Source organism: Halichoerus grypus, chromosome 3, assembly GCF_964656455.1.
Source record: "Halichoerus grypus chromosome 3, mHalGry1.hap1.1, whole genome shotgun sequence".
NCBI classification, from domain to species: domain Eukaryota; kingdom Metazoa; phylum Chordata; class Mammalia; order Carnivora; family Phocidae; genus Halichoerus; species Halichoerus grypus.
Window position 1 is genome coordinate 63,573,838 of NC_135714.1, and position 21,873 is coordinate 63,595,710.

At 35.6% G+C, this 21,873-nt stretch overlaps 1 long non-coding RNA gene and 1 other non-coding gene across 3 annotated transcripts in view; both read right to left on the bottom strand.

Annotated features, from left to right (window-relative positions):
• Nucleotides 1-3,182: 3,182 nt before the first annotated feature.
• Nucleotides 3,183-21,873, bottom strand: part of LOC144381258 (uncharacterized) — a 54,124-nt gene continuing 35,433 nt past the window's right edge. For both annotated transcript variants that reach the window (XR_013446150.1, XR_013446149.1), the window contains exon 4: nt 3,183-3,470. This is a non-coding gene — a long non-coding RNA (uncharacterized LOC144381258). The remainder of the gene's footprint in view (nt 3,471-21,873) is intronic.
• Nucleotides 21,416-21,554, bottom strand: LOC118521106 (U4 spliceosomal RNA). The gene has a single exon (XR_004909989.1). It is a non-coding gene; the product is annotated as a U4 spliceosomal RNA (small nuclear RNA).

Here is a 21,873-nt window from a genome sequence, read left to right on the forward strand (position 1 = left end):
AGGGATGAACAATTTCCAGAACTTTAGGATCAGTGGAATACTATATTCAAATAATCATGGGTGAGTATAGTACATGTATCTTCTTCTATTCACTATAAACTTTGAAAAGATATAAAAGTGAGCAGTGGTAGTTTTACATAAACAACAAGTTTTATTATGAAAAATATATATTCAATACCTGTTTTTTATATCATAATTACCGCATCCTACATGGTGTTATATTTTAAATAATAATTCTCACCAAGTTCTAAAAATATCTCTCAGTGCAACACTTTGGTGAGTGCAAAAATATTCCCAGGCCTCCATCTGAGAATTTCAGCACTTGTACCCATTTTTCAGGATTAAAAATTCTCCATCTGAGAATTTCAGATTAAAGACCGTGGCCCATTCATTTAACAAATTCCTATTACTTCTTAAAAATATAAAAGCTACTCAACTCACCTGAGGGAAAAGGGTAAAGGAGCTAACCTTTACTATATTCTGGATACAAGCAATTTTTCATGATACCTCTCATTTGACCTTCACAGTAATTTTTTAAGGGTGGCATAAACATTTTAGGGATGATGGAAACCAAGGCAGAGAAACCGAAGTGAACCTTTTAACCTTGACACCTTGCACCTTCCAATAGTGGAAAAAGTGATTCTTTTTCTATGGAGTGCAATCAGATGATCTCATGAATATATTATTACTTGATGTCAGAAATAAAACTATAAGAACATGTCACATAACTGTGGTACTCCTTACCAACCTTTGAAAGACAATAAAATAATGCACACAACACTTAATACATTTACAAGATGCATGTGTCTAAATGGTTGTGTAACACTTTAGAAAAAGAAAAAAAAGATGTTATTGAAGCATTTGTCCAGAAATTAATTAATTTCTCTCTTTCAACATTTATCAAGCAAATATTATGAAACTAGTATTTTCATCCACATTATTGTTCTTTAAAATGCAAACAAAATTTTGTGACTCCTGATTTATAAATGGGGAGACAGGCTCAGAGGGGTGAAGGTGATTCAGGTAGTTGGTGGGTACAGCCAGGATTCAACCAGACCGCCTTGAATCAAAGTTCTTCACATTGCCTTTGTCTAATTTCTTATCTAGATGGTTAACAAACTGCTAAATCTGCAACATATGCTATACTTTCCACCTTAAATTTTTACATTTCCTCTTAAATGGGCATCCCCAGCAATTCCACCTGAAGCTTAAACTTTTCCTGTCTTATGCTTGGCTTATCATTTCTCCTCTCCAGGTTGGTATCTGATAAAATCTCCCAGTTTTGCTTTAATTGGCATTGGCAACATGTGGTCTCTGATAAAAAGCATATTTTCTTTCAAGATTGCAATCATCAGTTGGGCTCATTTTTCTTGGCCCCACCATCAAGCTGAACTTATTTGGAAAAAGAAACAGCAGCTTGTGGGTTACTAAATGCCAGAGAGCTGAACTTAAAAAAAGAGAGAGAAAAAGTCATAGGAAAACAGCTTAAAAATACATTTAGAAAGTCTCGTGTGTGCGTGTGTGTGCGTGTGTGTGCGTGTGCGTGCGTGTGCGTGTGTGTGTAAGCATAGGCTTGCATCAATCACTCTGTTCACGTATAATATATATGCAGAATTAGTCTGTGTATGCAAAACTCTTAAAGGGCATGGTTTTTACCCATAGCCTATTTATTCCAAACATAGCTAAATGAGGAGGCCAAATATAGAAAGTGATGCTCCAGGGGCCCTACGGCCTATATAGAATTTAAACTCAAATGATTTGCAAAATCACTACTAAGACAGCTTGCTCATACTGTCAGCGCGCCAGCACCAGAAGCTTGGGGTGTATTTTTGTCTTGGCAGATGCACATTCTGTTATAAAGGTCTGTTCATCTGATGCCTTCCTTGTTTTCAGGTAATGCTCAGCGCTTTCTTGCAGGGGGAGGAGTGTTGTTGAGCCCGTGTCCCTTCTCCCTGTCCTGTAGGAGAGACTGTCTACACTGACTCTGACCATGGGACTAGTGTCCCGGCTTACTGCCTTTACAAGTTCATTTCTGTGCCACAAAACTACAGGTCATGGGTGCTCTCATTTCTTCCTTTTTCTATGATTCAATTTTATTTTCAACATTTGTCAGGGCAGAGGGAAATAAATCAGTTTTAAGTGATATTGACAATGATTACATTTCTTTAAAAGTCACCTTAGGTTTTAGGAGGTTTTTTTTTTTTTTTTTTTAAGATTAAAACATCGTTTCCCAAACTGATTAGCATAGTTTTTAAGCCACTCTGAAGTGTTTGTTAGGCTTCCATGCTGGTCTCCATATGCCTCTTTTCAATTACATGTGCCGCCACAAGTATGGCTAAATGAAACGCTTCTTTAAAAACAGAAAGCAAACTGTTAGGCTTTGTGCAGTGTAACTAGTTAGAGTGTGACATCTCAAACTGCCCTGATTTCATCACCAAACTGCTAAATGTTCTGATTGCAGAAATAGCCATGAAAATGTATCTTAAAATGAGATAACTCTGTGGGAATTAAAGAAGAGGAGGAGAATTGGAAGGGATTAAAATAATATGAAATGGAGTTTAAATCATAGTTGTCCGGGAGGCTATCTGTGGAGAGGATTTTTATTATTGTGTGGTTGTAAAAATAATACTAGTAGCCATAATAAGAATAATTCTAATGTTTATTGACTACTTCTTAAATGTTAGGCATGATTCTAAAATCTTCACATTAAGTCAGTTTATTAACCCAATTAGTTAATCACAGCAACTCTATAAGGAAAGTATTAGAATTTTACATATTAAGAAACTGAGACAGAGAGATTTAGTAATTTTCCTAAGGGCCAGAAGCTAGAAAGTGGTACAACTGAGATCAAGACTAGGTAGTGTGGCTCCAGAATTTACATCTTATTTTAAGGTTACTTGGAGAAACAAACACAAGGATTATATTAGGAAGCCCTTTGTTCATCTATGCTTGTGTTGCTCCTCAGTGGGTTATATTACTAGATTGTAAATTCTCTTGTATCACCCACTAGAGTGCCTGTCATATATCCAGTTCTCAGGAAATGTTTGTGGAATAAATGAATAAATGAATGAATGATATCTTACTTTCTGGGAAGTGCCATAAGTAAACCAATTAGAGTGCAAAACAAGACATCAGTTGGGCAAAACAAACAAACAAACAAAAAACAACTTGTGAAACATCTATTCAGCTTCTCATTTACTCTTTTCTTTTTCCAGCTTTATTGAGATATAATTGACATAAAACATCAAGTAAGTTTAAGATGTACAATGTGATGATTTGACGCAGGTATCTATTGCAAAATGTTTACCACAATAAAGTTACTTAAGGATGTCAAGGCGATCTGGCTGTGACGTCTGTCACCCGTGGATCACCCATGGATCACCATTGATTGCACTGATCTGGCTGGCTAGGCAGCTGTCTCCTTGCTCCCTTACTGCTGCATGTGTGTCCCTCCCAAAGCTGCACACTCGCTGGAAGAGGACAAACAAACAATAAAGTTACTTAACACATCTCACATAGTTACGGTTTTGTTGTTATTGTTGTCATTGTTGATGTTGTAATGGTGAGAACATTAAAGTTCTACTCTCAAAGCAACGATCAAGTATACAATATAGTATCATTAGCAACATTCACCATGTTGTACATTAGATCCGTGGAACTTATTCATCTTATAACTGAAAGTTTGTACCCTTTGACCAATATCTCCCCATTTCTCCTACTCTTCAGCCCCGGGAAACCACAATTCTACTCTGTTTCTATGAGTTCCATATTTTTAGACTCCACATATAAGTGAGGTCATACAGTATTTGTCTTACTCGGTCTGACTTATTTCACTTAGCATAATACCATCAAGGTCCATCCATGTTGTTGCAAATAGCAGAATTTCCTTCTTTCTCACCACTGAATAATATTCCATTGTACATATATATACCATACTTTCTTTAGCCATTCATTTATCAACAGATATTTAGGTTGTTTCCATGTCTTGGCTATTGTGAATAGTGCTGCAGGGAACAAGGGAGTACAGATATCTCTTTGAGATAGTGATTTTATCTCCTTCAGATATATACCCACACATGAAATTGCTGGGTCATATGGTACTTCTATTTTTTTAATTTCTTGAAGAACTTCCATGCTATTTTCCATAGTGGCTGCACCAATTTACACTCCCACCAACAATGGACCAGGGTTTCCTTCTGTACACATCCTCACCAGTATTTGTTATCTCTTGTCTTTGGGATAATAGCCATCCTAACAGGTATGAGGTGATAGCTCATTGTGATTTTGACTTACATCTCCTTGATGATTAGTGATGTTAAGCCCCTGTTCAGGTACCTATTGGCCATTTGTATATCTTCTTTGGAAAAATGTCTATTCAAGTCCCTGCCCATTTTTTAATTGGATTATTTGGGTTTTTTTTAGTATTGAGTTTTATGAGTCCCTTATATGTTTTTAACCCTTTATCAAGGATTTTAACCCTTTATCAGATATCAGGGATTTTAACCCTTTATCAGATATATGGCTTGCAAGTATTTTATCCCATTCTATAAGTCATCTTTCATTTTATTGATAGTTTCTTTTGCTGTGCAGGAGATTTTTACTTTGATGTATTTAGTTTTGCTTTTGTTGCTTATCATATCCAAAAGATATATTGCCAACACTGATGTTAAGAAGGGTTTTTTTTTTTCCCAATGTTTTCTTCTAGGAATTTACTGTTCAGGTCTTATGTTTAAGTCTTTAATCCATTTTGAGTTAATTTTTGTGGGTGGTGTAAGATAGGGGTCCAATTTTATTTTTTGCATATGGATATCCAGTTTTTCCAGCACCATTTATTGAAGATTATCCTTTCTCCATTGAGTATTCTTGGAGAATACTTGTCAAATATTAGTTGATCATATATGTGTGAGTGTAGTTCTGGGCTCTCAATTCTGTCCCATTGCTCTATGTGTCAGTTTTTATGCCAGTACCATACTGTTTGTTTACTATAGCTTTGTAATATAGTTTGAAATCAGGAAGAGTGATACCTCCAGCTTTGTTCTTTCTCAAGAGTGCTTTGGCTGCTTAGGGTCTTTTGTGGTTCCAAATAAATTTTAGGATTTTTTTTTTCTATTTCTGTGAAAAATTCCATTGGAATTTTCATAGGGATTACATTGAAATCTATGAATGGCTTGGGTAGTTTATACATTTTAAGAGTATTATCACTTCTGATCCATGAACATGGGATAACTTTCCATTTATTTGTGTCTTTTTCAAATTCCTTCATCAATGTCCTATAATTTCTGGTGTATACATCTTTTACTTTCTTAAATTTATTTCTAAGTATTTTATTGCTTTTGATGCTATTGTAAATGGGATTGTTTCTTTATTTCTTTTTCATATGGTTCATTGTTAGTGTATAAAGTACAGCCAATTTCTTATTATAAAATATTACTTGTTGATTAGGTTGAAAGGCATTGCAACATGGTAGGAAATGATTACACACTAGTTTGAGAGCCAACACAAATTCTAGTCTTAGTTCCAACGCAGCCACAAGCTCATCATTTGATTTTATTTGGTCACTCCAAGTTGGACTTCAGTTTTCTGTTTGTCAAATAAGTGTATTTATTTAGAGAGAAGCACTTTCTAACTCTGGCATCCCATAATATTTTCAAGAAATCAAGATTAGGACTTAACATTGGTTTTGTTTTAGTTTGTTTCTTTGAGACAAGTAGTCATTGAGTATTCATGGAATGGATCTAATTTATCTATTTATGAGCATGGAAAATGTTACTTTCATCAATGCTATGAAAGGTACATGATCTCTAAGAGAAGGAATGATACTTTACTTTTTGTAAATAAAGTGAAGTAAGTTGCTTAGAGAATAGTGGAAGTTGTTGAGTTCAATAATGTTTAGTACATACAAGAAGATCCACAAAACTAGGTATGTAAAAGTTAATAATTTTCTACAATACATTGGAATGCTTTGGAATCACCGCCCAATTCATTTGACCTTCTTTTATACAATGGTTCTGTTCCTGAAGATACTATGTATATTAAAATAATTATAAAATGAGTAATATTTTAAACATACTAGAGACTTTATTTAATGGAAATAAAACAGAGAGAGAATCCTTTGATAAATGAATTACCAAACTTTAAGGGTTCATTTAAGTAAATTTCTACTTAGCAAATAAAGTTGGGATCCAGAATAATACAAAATCTACAGGTTTCATATCTACAGAAAATACAGGAACAGCCCAGAGATGGTTTTACTCATTTCTGGAACAGGATTTTGAGTTACAGGTATATACCTGGTCACAGGAAATCCAGACACATGGAGAGGCAGATTTATACATATGATAAATTATTTTAAGGGTTCTCTGAACACCAATGCCATCATCCATCAACATGAAGCTGCTTCTACAAATGTGCATGCATTTCCTGAAAGGATTTATAATCCAGCCAATACGGTACATTTTGAATGTGTTACAGAAAGGACAGATTTACAGGAGACAATCTGCCTTCATGATGATTGCATATTGTGGCATTTCTAGTCCATATGGATCAGTAAGACTTGGATAGCAGGCATTTGACCTTCAAAATCATGCAAATGTGAAACCAGACTTCTACTCTTACAGCTGGGAACGTCCGTGGGTCTTCTTTAGCTTATTCTAGAGGCATTGATTAAAACATAATTTGACTTCTAAAAATTATTGAATTTTATTTCTATGCTTACTTCCCCCCTCCCTGGAGAATGATTTGGTCTTTTGCTCCCCTCATCCACATTCCCTCTGGCTAACCTTCACTCATTAGCACCCAGAGCTCAAATACTGATCCTTTAAGAGAGAACTTGCTAACTCAGAGCCACAGGCTAACTATAAACAAGACTTCAAACCTTTTTGTTCATGCCATAGTTAATCTCAAGTAATAACTTCTGAAAACCTTTGAAAAGGTCTGAGAGTAGCTTTCTGTCAGAGGCCTTAGGAAACTGTACATTTTCTCACTGTGAAACCTTGATCATGCCAGATATAATCAGACTGTTTATCTGGCAATGTTAATTTTCTGGGTTTACAGTGTAACAATTCTCCAAGATTATTGGAACAGAATCACAAGAAGTTATATTTGTTAATCGGCCAATTTTTTTTTTTTTTTGCATTTAAACATTCAGTGCAAAATGGTATCACATTTTCTAGAGTGCAGACGAGACTGTGCTTGAATAAATGCATTTTGCCAAAGCAAAAGTAATATTTAAAAAATCTCAAAATTGAGAGAAACAATTTCAACAGTTTTCCTCTTTGTGATTTAAAGCTTTGAGAATCCTGCAGGAGAGGCAAACTAGAAGAAGCTATAGGCATCTTTGTGACCACATTCTGCCAAGCTAAAGATAACATGAAAAACTATCATACAAGGGAAAAAAATAGATCTGAACAAGATCTCTGCCTCTAATGAGGCAAAATGGGATTCTCCTTCCTATCCTAGCACCACCAACCACCTCAGCTACTCCAAACTCTTTCCATAAAGGGATGTTTATAAGCTTCTGGTCTAGACAGCCTTTGGGCTTTTGGCTATAAGCCTCAAAGTATTCATATGTTTGGTATTTTATGTATTCCTATTTTAAGATTGTGCTCCAAGCAATTCATTTTAAACTTATTATGAATTCTTCATTGATAAACAATAAATCTTATATCACCTGGCTCTTGTCTCACAACTCAATTCAACCATTTCCCAAATGGAAATTTCTTTCTGCCCACTAATAATCAGCTTTAAATTTTAGCAGATGCAAAGTTGAGCATCTCCATTTGGTTATGATTAGGGCGATGTCTTTCAGTTCTCTTCTGGAAGGTGTAAGCATCCAGTATGCTGATTCCAAAGCACCTGATACTACAGCAGCTAGTGTTTACAAAAGAACTTACCACATGCCATTTATAGGTCTAAGCCCTTTCCATGCATTTCTGCTCATTGATTTTCTCACAATGACCCCATGTAGTAGGTATTGTGATTGTCTTAATTTTACAGATAAAGAAAATGAGGTCTAAAGAAGCTAGGATGCTGCCAACCGTATTTCCTTGGTCACAGTTGGCCCTCATGAAGGATCTTGAAACCAAGAGTTTGAAACCAAGCCAGAAGTCTTTACTATTTGCTTGTACAGACAGAAAATTGCCAACACACTGATGGATATGCATTTTCATTGTTTATAGACTTGCTCAATTGATATCTTTGATCAAAAAGTTTGGTAGAAAAGTAAAAATCCTTATCAATTATAAATTTACCCTATTGGCAGGTAAAATGATAGCCCAGAACCATTAAGTTACAGATACGAGGAACTGGGAATGTGATAGATGGTATTGACCAGTGGTAGGCTAGTCATATTCTCTTATGAGTTCTCACTTTCCCCTTATATAAAATAAATCGTTGGGATAGATAAGTTTTAAAGTCTCTTCCAGAGCTGACATTCTATGACCTCATGATGAATCTTCAATGGTAAACATCACATTGTTTTCATTTATAAAATTTGGTATACATAAGCATAACTCAGAAAAAGAAGGATATAGACTGCTCATTATGTTTCTTTGTAGAAAAAGAAGCCACATCTAGAAGCTTCACTTCCAGCATACGAAGACCACTATATATTTCATTATAGAAGCCAAGACAGGTATAATTTCTACTCTTGAAGAACCAATGTGGCAACTTCAGAAGAGCCATATAAAAGGGAAATTGCCCATTGATTTACGTAAGACACTTTCCCCTATCTTTAGTATATTCCTACTATTTGTATTTGTATACTCTATCAACCTAAGGTGATCTTGCCTATCACACAAAAACATTTTACATACCTTGGAGAATATCTGGAAACTTGTCTCTAAAATTTGGGGGGTGGGGGTGGTGGTTGAACATTCCCTTAAGAAAAATACACATGAACACAGTTAGCATACAATTTCTCTGTGTTCCAGGACCATGTGTTTGAAGAGCAATCACCTTAACTCTTGCTTGGAGAACTTTTATGATGCTCAGAAGAGTTACAAAGGAGTTTAGCAAAGAGCAAAAGAAAGGCTAGTATGAATAGGACAGGTTTTTCCCCCTATAGATACATCATGGGGCTTTGGGCCAGGGTGGGGTTCCCCTAAAATAATATTCAAGATTTTTTTGCATGTGCATACAGAAAGATTCCATCATATTCTCAAAGGAGTCTCTACATAAAACCGAAGAAAAGGGGGTCTGTTAATGAAAGTAGTCACACTATTGCCAAAAGGCCAGGATCGCAAAAAAGATCCTGCTTGTTAACAGCAAAAATATTTCTTCTACTCAACTTATGTTATCCCTTACCCTTGCTTCCAATGTCACTGGATACCCACTCCGCCAAAATGCTCTTGTCTGACTTCTACTCTTAAAGAAATAGAGTCCTACTAATGCACTCTAGATGGAAAGGAAACAAAATTAAAATTCAGAAAATTTTCTTTTTATGCAAAGTAAGTTAAACAGATTTTTTTTAAATGAAGAATTTTGTGTTAAGGAGAATCCTTAAGTGAGGTAATTAGTTGACCAACTACCATTTGCTTTCAGATGCATCTTCTCCCTTTCTCTGCTCTACATTTCCTGAAACATTATCTTCTAAACTCACTTGTTCTCTCACAAACCTGATAGAAGATTGAAGGATGAGAAAGGGAGGTCAAGGCTTTCCCCACAACCCTTTCCAGATGTGTCTGCCCTCCTCCATGGTGCCAGTTCCTACCGCACAATGCTCTTTGTGCTTCCAGCTCCCAATGGGCAACCTTCACGTGGTTTTAGCTCTGCTGAACGGTCCTGGCTTCTGGATTCTGGAAATACCACCTCCCTCTGTTCCTTCAGCTCTAGCAGTGGCACTGTTGTGAATGATCTCTAGTTTGTCTTACCATCTCCTATTTGACCTTCAGCTATTCTATAACTCTTGTAATTCTGAATTTTTTTTATTCGAAAGATCTACAATGGCTTCTATTTTCCTGGTTGGACTCTGATTGTTCCAGGTAGACTGATTGTAGATGAGCTGTTTCTGGTGCAAGAGACAGAGGGAGTCAGGACAAGTATTCTGGAAAGCAAACATCTGAAATATAGATGGAATAGTGGTATATAATTTCTGATAAAAGATATACGTGGAAATATTTTTTGTGCAATATAGGCAGTTTTCTATGACTCACTTTCATCCAGGCGTGCAGAATACCTGGTATCTTTTATTGTCATTCTCACTTTCAATCTATTTTCTTGCTGCATTTTGCCCTATGGAATCTACAGGTCATTCTATGTCACATTATGTAATCCCAGAGTAATTAAAAAACATAAATTGCCCGGGGTTAAATAAAATTCTTTTTAACTGCTTTGAATGAAGGGACCATGACATGAGTGCAGGTATCACTTTATAAATGCACAATTTCAGCCAAAGAAAATCTGTAGATAAATAGATCTGTAGGTTTTATATATTTTCCTCTGTGAGATCCAGTGGGTAAGCAGCAACTTGGAACTCAAAAGCCTTTGAAATATCCTCTACTTTGCCCCTCGTGTTCAGTGACCTTGAGTAAGTCACCTAAATTGGAGGCAACCCTGGCTCTGGAGGGAATGATCTAGTGTCTGGGACAGCAATCCATTTTAAGATAAAACAGGCTGTAGAGATGTTCAGTGCTAGAAAAACTTAACAAAATAGCATTTGGATGTGTCCATGTGCATGAAGCCCTCTGGAGAGTTCTCTCTATTATTATAATCAGTCATGTTTAGTTATCTCTGTTTATGTTGATGCATGGGGATTCATATTTCTAACACCCATTCCCGTTAGCTCCATAGGCCCCCTAGAGAGAAATTCATTTCACAAATTCAAAACAATTGCTTAGTTTTCATTTGAATTAAATTTCCCATCATTTCCGCTTTGCAATAAATGTCAGCTGGTTAACACAGAAAACACTGAGACTTAGGTTAAAAGTATTTGCAAACATGCAATTAAGAATTGACGAAAATAGTTGTCTACTTCTGTTTGATTAAAGCATCAACTGCCATCTTCAGCACTGCATGCCAGATTTCTCAGCAAAAGGTTATCTTCCTCACTTAAGGGGGGCACTTTACCCCTGGGCCTGCCCTTGTTTTAAAGAGAACTGAACATCACACTACTCACTCTAGAAATCTCATAATCTGATCCCAGCATAGTCTGATTCAAGTTGCCTTTAGAACAAAACACGTGTGTTCTCCTCCCTCCCCTGTGTCCACCACAAACATTGACAATTACTTCTGGCTTTTTTTTCACTGAACTCTTTTTAATCTAGTGTTTCAGGAAACCTTTACCAATTGGTTAGAGCTCTCATACTGGTGAAATTATTCTTTAGAAGTATAATGCAAACTCTTTAACACAAGGTTGACATCAAGTATTTATCTTAATACGAGACTTGGACAATTCCAGCAAATCATGTCTTTCAGAGAGTATCACTGTGAGATTTTTAACTTGACGGATCTGGAAGAGAACGCAGCAAAACTTGTTGGAAGTAACTAGTACTCAAAACCTACGGTGTATACATTTCCCTAGGAAAAGGGAAAAATGAAAGCTGAAGGCAATGGGAGAACTAAGAAGCTTGTTTTTATTTCACAAGGATAAGTGTCTGAGATCTGGAAGGGATGTCACCTGGATATAATATCTAAATTGAGCTGTGGCCAGTATAGCTAGGGATATTTAATGATGGTGAGGGGAAGAGAAGGTTCAGGTTTGACATAAGGCAGAAACCACCTCACTTGATTTTCACTTTCTATGTTTAAAGGAGTCTTTTTTTGGTGAGGGGTGATGCTAAAATTTAAAATTACAATCTAGCTCATTGAGAAAGTTTCAGCAACAACCTGTTTGTAGAATTCCTGCAAATAAATATTTATTGACTAATCACTGCGTATAAGACACTGTTTGGTCATTTTGCTCCTCATCTATAAAATGGGGATTACAATGCTTATATTGTCTACCTCACAAGGTTGCTGGGAGGATTAAAGTGAACAAATGTTTGTAAAAGCATTATTAAAGTATCAAGGAGTATCTTTATTATAGTCATATTTTAATGATAATTTTTTATTACATGATAAAGGAAGAGCTTAAATAGGAATTATTCCTTAATATGAAATGTGAGGCAAGGGGAAAAAGCAACCAGGGATTGCATAAGATTACCAAGAATGGTCTGGAATTTTAGAGCCATCACATATTTTGAGACCTAGCACAATGCTTGGGTCATAGAGTTATTCACTAAATGTTGAGTGAGGAAATTAGCAGATGATTGAATTTAAAAAATGAGACTTTGTGACTTTACCTTGACAGTAATTGTGTCTCTGTAGTCTCTTTTCTCATGTCACCTGGCCTTTAAGCCTGCCATGTTTTCTGGGTCTTCATAAACTAAAGTTTTATGGGAGCAAGAAGAATCTCTGCTGACTCCTTTCCTTCCATCAAGACATCACATTCCTGTGGGCATTTGCAAAGTCTCATTCTCCAGCTTCCGTTCATGATATGATCATCTTCACAAATGCTTTCACATGTTCCCATAGCTTCACTTCCCATATTTACTTGAGAGACATTCGATCTAAATATCTAGCCCTGACCTTAACCTTCTGACCCACATTTACAGTGGCCTCCTGGATATTTCCTCATAGAGATATTTCTCTTCTCTCTTTCTTTTTCCTCTTATATCAATCATAAAGCCAATAATCCAGCTAAGAATCTTGCAGTTATCATCATTTTTGTCTTCTCTCCCTTCTTCCCAACCATCCTCCCCTTACACTTAATACTCAGTCCATAGAGTTCTACATCTCCAGTCCTACAAACACATAGCTTCCACTTTCTGCCTCTTCTTTGGGGCTGTCTATTATCTCTTTGGACTTTAGTCATAGCTTTCTAATTGCTTTGCCCAACATCCCATTTCCAAGCTTTCCCTGGTGTAGTATATCAACCCTGCTTGTACCAGGATTAGCTCTCTGAAACGTAATCTGCTCAAGTAACCTCTCTTGTCATCACATGCAGCTCTATATCCACCTTAGCCCTGCTAGAACCTTCATAGCTCTAAGTCATCTGTAGAATCAAGAGCAAACTCCTCAATGTGTCTTTCAAAGCCTTCCCCAGTCTACCCCTGCCTATCTTTGAGCCTCATCTCTTGGTTCACTTTCAGTCACTCTACGTTTCAATAATGCAGAACTATTTATTTTTCCCAGAGCATGCCTACCTCTGTGCTTTTTTTTTCTTTTTTTTCTTTTTTTAAGATTTTATTTATTCATCTGAGATACAGAGATACAGAGAGAGAGAGAGAAAGCATGAGCAGGGAGAGAGGCAGAGGGAGAGGGAGAAGCAGGCTCCCCGCTGAGCCAGGAGCCCCATATGGGACTTGATCCCAGGACCCTGGGATCATGATCTGAGCCGAAGGCAGACGCTTAACCATCTGAGCCACCCAGGCGCCCCTACTTCTGTGCTTTTGTTCAGTACTTTATCCACATGGAATGACTCTCTTCTTCCTTGTATCAAAATCATGTACACCTTAGAGTTCAGGCACAGATCTTTCATTGATCTTCCTTTTAGATTCTAAAAAGGATTGTCAGTAGATTGTTCCTTTCTTAGAGTTCTTATTTATCGTTGTTTATTTTCTAGTGGAACTATGTATATCATGTTTTTACTATTATATGGAATTATTTATATGCTACCCACACTGGAAGCTCTTGCATAGTGGACATTATGCTTTATTAATTTGTGAACCACTGTTCCACCCCTAAATACCTGGCACAGACATAATAATTGCTCATTAAATTTTAGTTGAAGTTTTATAGAAAAAATACTTTGTAATGCTACTGACATTTAAAATTACTAATATATGGGAAAAGTAAGCCTCGATTTATTTTCTGTGGGGGCCAGAAAATTAGTGAGTTAAATAAACTATTGGGGCAAGGTAAAAGGAGATCCATTACATTTTGCTATTTATTTCTTTTTCATGTACATCTATATATGTATAAAAATGATTAACTGTACACATGTTCTTATGATTTCAGTATAATTGATACAGATCAAGTGAAAAAGATAAAATTAGTTAAATCTGAACAATAGCTAATCTGGAAAGAAAAGATATCAAATGGCAAAGATGACTGCTATTATAATATCAAATGAGTTTTTTCTAGGATTAATTGGGAGGAACTTCTTAACGATAAATTTCTGTTACTTTTAGTTACTAAAACTATTCATAGTAAGGTCTGAATAATACTTTCACATTTAAGATGAAAAGGAAAAAATAATTTTCTCAAAATTAATTATTATTAAGGAAATTCAATATAAAGAATAGCAAGTGGGGTGCCTGGCTGGCTCAGTCAGTTAAGGGTCTGACTCTTGTTTTCTGCTCAGGTCATGATCTCAGGGCCATGAGATTGAGCCCCCACATTGGGCTCCATGCTGGGTGTGGAGCCTGCTTAAGAGTCTCTCTCTCCCCCTCTCCCTCTGCCCCTTCCCCTTCTCTCTTTCTCTCTACCTCTCTCTAAAAAAAAAAGAAAGTAGCAAGTGAATTATACTTATTTATGTTAAACTGACCTCAGAATTATATAGTATATAGTATTTTACTTATGCCATATTACTGCAAATCAATTATTGAAAATACTTCTCGGGCGCCTGGGTGGCTCAGTCGTTAAGCGTCTGCCTTCGGCTCAGGTCATGATCTCAGGGTCCTGGGATCGAGTCCCACATCGGGCTCCCTGCTCTGCGGGAAGCCTGCTTCTCCTTCTCCCACTCCCCCTGCTTGTGTTCCTGCTCTCGCTATCTCTCTCTCTGTCAAATAAATAAATAAAATCTTTAAAAAAAAAAAAAAAAGAAAAGAAAATACTTCTCAATACTCAGCTCAAAATACTGGTTGACCCAAATATAAAAACAGAAAGTTCTCATCTAACAAGCATATATGTTTATATATATATAACTATCTTATTGGTATGTAATATTAGACATACAAATGGAAACTAGCCCGATTATTTAAAGATGATCAAAGTAACAAAAGGAAACAACCACCCAGATTGTTAATAAAACACATTGGATCTATAAATTTATCACAGCCTACTTAGTCAAAATTAAGAATTGCAATAAAGGAAACCTTTAAAAACTATTTATAAAATTGTACTACCAATGGTAATTTTTAAATGTTCTTTTACTCAATACAATCTAGAGATACTTTTTATAGACTTTTAAAAAATATTCCTTGATACAACCAAAGTATCAGGAACTAATTTTCCAGAAGAGCAATTAAAACAAATGAGTGGCTGTAATGAGTATAAAAAAAGCTAAGAAAATAATCACTATTTAGACCTTACAGTAGAATAAGATTATTACAAAATTATATTGTTTTTAGTAAAAATCTATTTTGTGAGGGTGACACTTAGTGGGACACGTTCCCTGTCCCTCTGGCTATAGCCTCCTAAATATTCTAATAACTCAAGTAAACTGCCGGGACAAACAACGCAGCTATGAATGTGTCTGGAGATTCTGCATCTGCCTTCCTTAATCAACTTCCTTTCCTGAATATGAATTGCAATAATGAGTCAATTAACGTCCTCAAATGCCAATGAGATGCAAAAGAGATTGGTGGTGGTGGTGGTGGCAATGCGTTTCGGGAGCTGTTCCAATGTCTGGATTTTAACGAGAATCACACACTGAGCTCACAACTGATTATTTATCTCATGCAAACGTGACTGGCTGGCACTTTCCCCTGCAGCCTTCCCCATGGCTCCCCCAAGAAAGTAGGGAAAGATAAATCTAGCCTTATTATCTAGACAATCTCTTTGGTTTGGAGTCATTACTCCTAAGGCTTCACTTCTAACCTCTTTACTCGGATGAAAAGGCACGTTTTTGATAATTTTCCCTATCGATGTTCTGCACTGACACTTTAACCATATTCTGAGATGATGATCCTTTTTGGTATATGCTAACAAGGCATTAGCAATCTATTTTCAAAGCACAGCCTCTGTTATTCCTTTAAGGTGCATTTAAATAGTTTATTGTAATTTATTGTCTTCTGTCTGCCAAGAACTTTAAATATATTACTGTATCTCAGAACACATTTTTTTGTTTCTTTCATAGTCTTTTTTTAAATTGAAATATAATTGATATATAACATCATATTAGTGTTAGGTGTCCAACATAATGATTTGAAAAATGGATATATTGTGAAATGATCACGACAGTAAGTTTAGTTAACATCCATCACCACACATAATTATATTTATTAATATAAATATTATAAGTCTGATTCTTCTTCCCCTTTAACAGACAATAGAACTGAGACTCAGAAAGTTTATACAACTGCTGAAGGGCAGCCGCAAAACTGCAATCAGGCCCATCAGCCTTGATGCTTATGTTCTTTGCACCAGGAAACAATGCCCACAGCTGTGTGAGATTTGATTTCCTACCTGTTTACATGGAACTTAAGGGAATATTAAAACTCCAAATTTCAAAACAGCAATTCTCTATCTTTAATTTCATTAAGAATCCTTCAGGTTTAATGAATATTAACTGTTCCAGTGCAATTTACCTCCCAGATATTTTCAGTTTCCTCATTTTAAAAGCCTGGACAGCTGGCTGACCACTTGGCAAACACAAGACCCCCAAAGTAAAATGATAACTCTGGCCGCATGGCCACTTTTCCCTGACAGATTGGAACCCCTCACTGGCCATATTTTAATGTAAAAACTGAACTACTGAAATTCCGTCATATGCTTTCTTCCCAGGGAGTCGAGAAGTGTCTTTCTGAGGAGCACGTAGGCATCCATAATAAAATCTGCATGCCAGAGTGACCAATTTAAAGCTTGTTCTTCTGAAAATTCATCTTTCCTAATTCTAGCACTAGACAGAGTGGGGAGAAAGACATAGTTTAGTGAATTTCCATGAAAGTCAAGTTATTCCCAAGTTAACTGGGGTTTAAAAAAAAAAACTATAGAAAAGTAGTGCCTTTGTTTGCACAAATTTATAAGTGCCATTTTAGCAATGTCTTACATGGACTTGTGACTTGCACCACGTTAACTTCCTGCTTATTGTTTATATCTATATCATGAAAAAAATTCTTGTATTTCAGACTGAGAATCCTTTTATTCTAATAAGCCTGTTTGCCAATGCTGACACTGTTCTATTTAGCAAAAATTCTAGAATCATCCTCTCTCATTAAGATGCATCCTGTAAAATTAAAAAAAACTGCACTTGAAATGCAGTTAAAAGATGTGTGTAATTATATATGCTGCCTTGACATGTTTGACTATGAAAAAGGGTAAAATACAATGACCTTTCATTCACTAAATGTGCTATCAAATAAGGACGATGTGACAGTAAACTGGGGCCTCGCCACCTTTCCTTATCAAATGTAGAGAGATGTGTTAATCAATGTGCAGTGATCATTCACCCCCAGCAACATATCAGTTTAGGGGCTGAAGACATCATTTTATGTTTTAATGTTGAAATCATATGATGTTGGCTTCTTCAAAAACAAAATATCTAATGGGACTTTAGTATAAATGCTTTAGGAATTAAATTTTGCAGACACTAGATTGGCTTGCCATTCTTGAACTTTGGAAACCCCTGCAGAAGAATCCAAAATGAGGTTACATATGAGTAAGGAAAAAATCATTATGCCTTTGGAATCCAATATAAACCAAAACAATTTAGCTGTTACTGGGTCTTGCAAAATGATACACAGAAAAGTAAATCCACAAAGGAATTCCACAGCAAGTCATTGCTCCAAACAAATCACACTTTCACTTGCTTCAGTTACTTTCAAGATTATATTTTAAATTACAGAGCACAAGCAGAGAGAACTGAGAAAGGATCGTCTTATATTCCAGTGATGTGGCCTGGAGGTGGTAGCTAAATAAGCTCTTTACACACATTACTGAATAATCTATACACTCGAATAATTAAAAGCAACAATCCCAGTTTACTCATAAAAAGTTCTTCCAGGGTCCCCTTCAGAGTAGTTACAGATGTTCTTCTGCTTCCAATCTAAATGAGCTTCAATAAAATGTGTTTTACAACTCTCCTTGGTACATTTAGATTCCTAATGAATGTCAAAAAATCCCCCTTTCCTTCAATCCCATTTAAACAAATTGGAAACTAAGTTCTTTACCTCTCCCAGAAATAATCTAATAGTTTCATCTAAGAAAAACTTTTTATAAAAACTCTTATGTCCAGCTTAGTTTCCTACAGCTCTTAAAATTTGATTCTGTAGACTATGACTATAAGCAAGGTTTTTATTTTATGAAGCCACATAAAAATCATCATTGAGGAACCTGAGGGGTGGGGCGGGGTTGACCGACATAACAGACTTCAAGTACTTTGTGTTTTTTTTTTGTTTTTTTTTGTTTTTAAAGATTTTATTTATTTATTTGACAGAGAGAGACACAGCGAGAGAGGGAACACCAGCAGGGGGAGTGAGAGAGGGAGAAGCAGGCTTCCCGCGGAGCAGGGAGCCCGATGCGGGGCTCGATCCCAGGACCCTGGGATCATGACCTGAGCCGAAGGCAGACGCTTAACGACTGAGCCACCCAGGCACCCCAAGTACTTTGTGTTTTTAACCTAACACCTGTGGGACACTCTTTCTTAGAAATTCTCAATTTCTGATATCTGAATTTCTTTGGATTTTCTGAATAAACTCAAAGTGAGAATGTTCACTATACAAACACACACACACACACACAAAGGTTTACACAATTTCATTAAAATAATAACCAGTGGTTGAACTTAAACCAAGTTGCAGCAGTTAGGTACCACAGCTATCTTATTTCTGTGCTCAAAAAAAAGTTCAATATGGGACCTTTTGATAATATATTCAGTAGAATCTCACATTCTGCAAACTGGCTTTTTCCCAAATTCTGCCATCTGATCTGTTTTCTGCTGGTGCCTTTCATTCTCTCATAAGGCAGGTGGTCAGAATTGAGCAGACAAGTAGTCACCTCATGGTCAAAAAGATGCTTGTATTATGATAAATTGACCCCATGACTGCTAAGTGTTTTTCGCTGTTCCTTGAGCACAATCATCACTTTTTAAAATGTATACTAATTTGGCAATTAAAACAACAACTTATTAATAAAATGTATGACATCGATTCTGATAATAAGAAAATCATGAAAGAAAAATATTTGACAGAGAATATTGTGAAATTCCATTCTTTCCAGAATCTTCATTTTCCTCCGTAAGAAAAAGCCTAATATGCAATGTTTTTCAAAGGACTCTGATGCTTAAATTATCAAGTGTTGAGGAGATGAAGGCAAGAAGTATCACATTGGTGAGTTTGTTATTTGTGGAACTATCTTAATTGATAAAAACAAAACTTCTCTCATGAATTAGGAAGTTGACACGTCAGTCACGGATGGTCAACTGAAATAATATTTTACTCAATGTGTTAGAAATCGTAGGAAGAGTTGGCCATTGACTGAAATAAGCAGTGGAGAGTGAAATACATCTCTAAGACTATTGAGTTGACTATAAACTACCTCAAATATCAGTCTAAGTACTGTCTTAAAACTTCCCAAAGACACTAAAATTTTTTTCTGCCACATACAATTGAAGCATAAGGTCTCGTTCACAAAATGTATAATCATTCAGGATTATTGCCTAAAATTGTAAAAATATTTAAATTGCAGCATTGTAACCAAAATATAGCCATAATTGCTTGCCAATTAAGTGCCAGATAATGACTAGCTGGCCGGCCTTTCATCACTACTTCAGGCTCCGTCATGACACAGTGGTGATGGAGACAAGGCCTGGTGGGAGCAAAGATCTTCTGAAATGTCTTTACCTTTTGGATTCATTCTTTCATTTCATAAGGGTACTAACAGATAATTATATATTTTTAAAGCTGGTGTCTTAAAAAGACATATTTTTAAGTTCTCTCATCATTTACTCTCTTCTGATCACTTTGGCCTTCTCACTCTTGTTTGGACACATGAAGCATGCTGCTGTCACCCAGTCTTTGTTCTTTCCCTTCCCTCCACCTCCCATGTTCTTCCCCTCAATTTCAGTCTGCCTCACTCGCTGACTTTCAAGATTTTGTTCAAAGAACTTGCCATCAGAGAGACTATCCCTGCCCACACATTGTAAAATATTAACTACTTCTCTTCCAAAAATCTCTAGGCCTTTACCCAGCTTTATTTGTCCTCTTGTACCACGTTGTATGTTATACCTTTATGGATCGATTGATTTAGTGTTTCTCCCACTAGAATTTAAGTTCCACAAGAGCAGGAATTTTGCCTGTTTTGCTTATTAGTATAAAACCCAGCACCTGCAATTATAACAGGCATACAGTTGATGCTCAATAAACATTTGTTAAATGAATGAATAAAGTCAACATCACATACTTGGAGAAGCTATTATGAAATACTCTCCTGTATAAATCTCAGGGTAGAAGTACTGCTATGCATTCTTAATTTTTAAAACCATATATGTGTATATATAGTTGCCTCATACGTGTTAGATGCAATTTGTATTATTCAATTTGAAGGAATTAAGTAGTTTTTAAAGACTTTTAATTTGTGGGTAGGGATATGGAAAGAGGGGCCATGTTTATAATTAAAATATTGGAAGAATCTGTATTAGTAGTCTACTGATTGTGTGATCGTCGTATATCTTCCTAGGGTTGCTTCTCCTTACCTCCTCTTCTTTATTTCACATTCACACACGTTCATAGGAAAATACTTGAGATTATTGCCTCTACTTTTTAAATAATTCAAGATGTACACTCATCAGCAATATTAAGTTCTTGGGTCATGTAATAAACATCAGGTTATGTATTTAGCGCAGACCTCGACATATCATAGTTTAGTACGGACTTGTGTTTGAATATTGCAACAGTGAGTTATCAGCTGTATGACTTTGAGTAAGTTTCATAATTTCTCTGTAAAATGAATATAACAGCTATCTCACAAGTTGATTGTGAAGATTTAATGAGATAATATATTAAAAATTCAGCATGATATGCAAATTACACAAAAAGTTTTCCAACATATGTTAATTTTTTTACTTTCCTTTAAAGAATTATTGGAGAACTGCCAAAAATCCACTTTTTTGGATAATAATGACACTATTAAGATTAATGGCTTTGATTATCAATTATAATATAGCTAATATTTACTGGATATTTATTTTGTGCAAAGTGTTATCTAAGTAAAATATATATTTTATCTCTTTAAACCTCACAAAAGCAGCATGATGGAGTATTATCTTACTTTCCTCATTTTAAAGTTGAGAAAACTATCCAAGGCCACACAGGTTGAAAATAATAAAGCAGGTATCTGAGTCGGGTCTTTCTGATATTAAATCACATCCTTTTAATCACTATAGTACCTATTTTATGAATGTCTTTGAGAGTACTGTGTTTGAAGACACAAAGATGTTTGAGGATTGTATATTCATATACTGTATATATAATATACATATACTATATATTTAATTCCATTCAATTAAAAACATTTAACAATTACTTAATATGTGATAGTGTTTATCAGATGCTATCATATATGGAATTGTTTTCAATCAGCAATAATCACGCCTCAGATAAACCTCATTGGCTACAATACTGCCACTGCACAAAGCTCATATATGGAATTATAAATATATTATAACCTTTGACTTCAAGGAGCTCTTTATATGTATATGACTGTGTATGTGTGTGTATTAATATATCCTTTATGTGCCTATAAGTAACAGATCAACTTCTTGAATCGAGGTTTAAAAAAATTTTAACAAATATATTAATCATACAAAATTAGTCAATGAAATATTATTCCTAGAAGTCAAACTGGACACCATCAGAAAATGTTATTTTTTTATGAAGAAGATGAAAATGTGTAATAAGCACATCAACTAGAAAACTTTGAGAGAATATTAGGGGCAAAATAATATTTGTGACTATA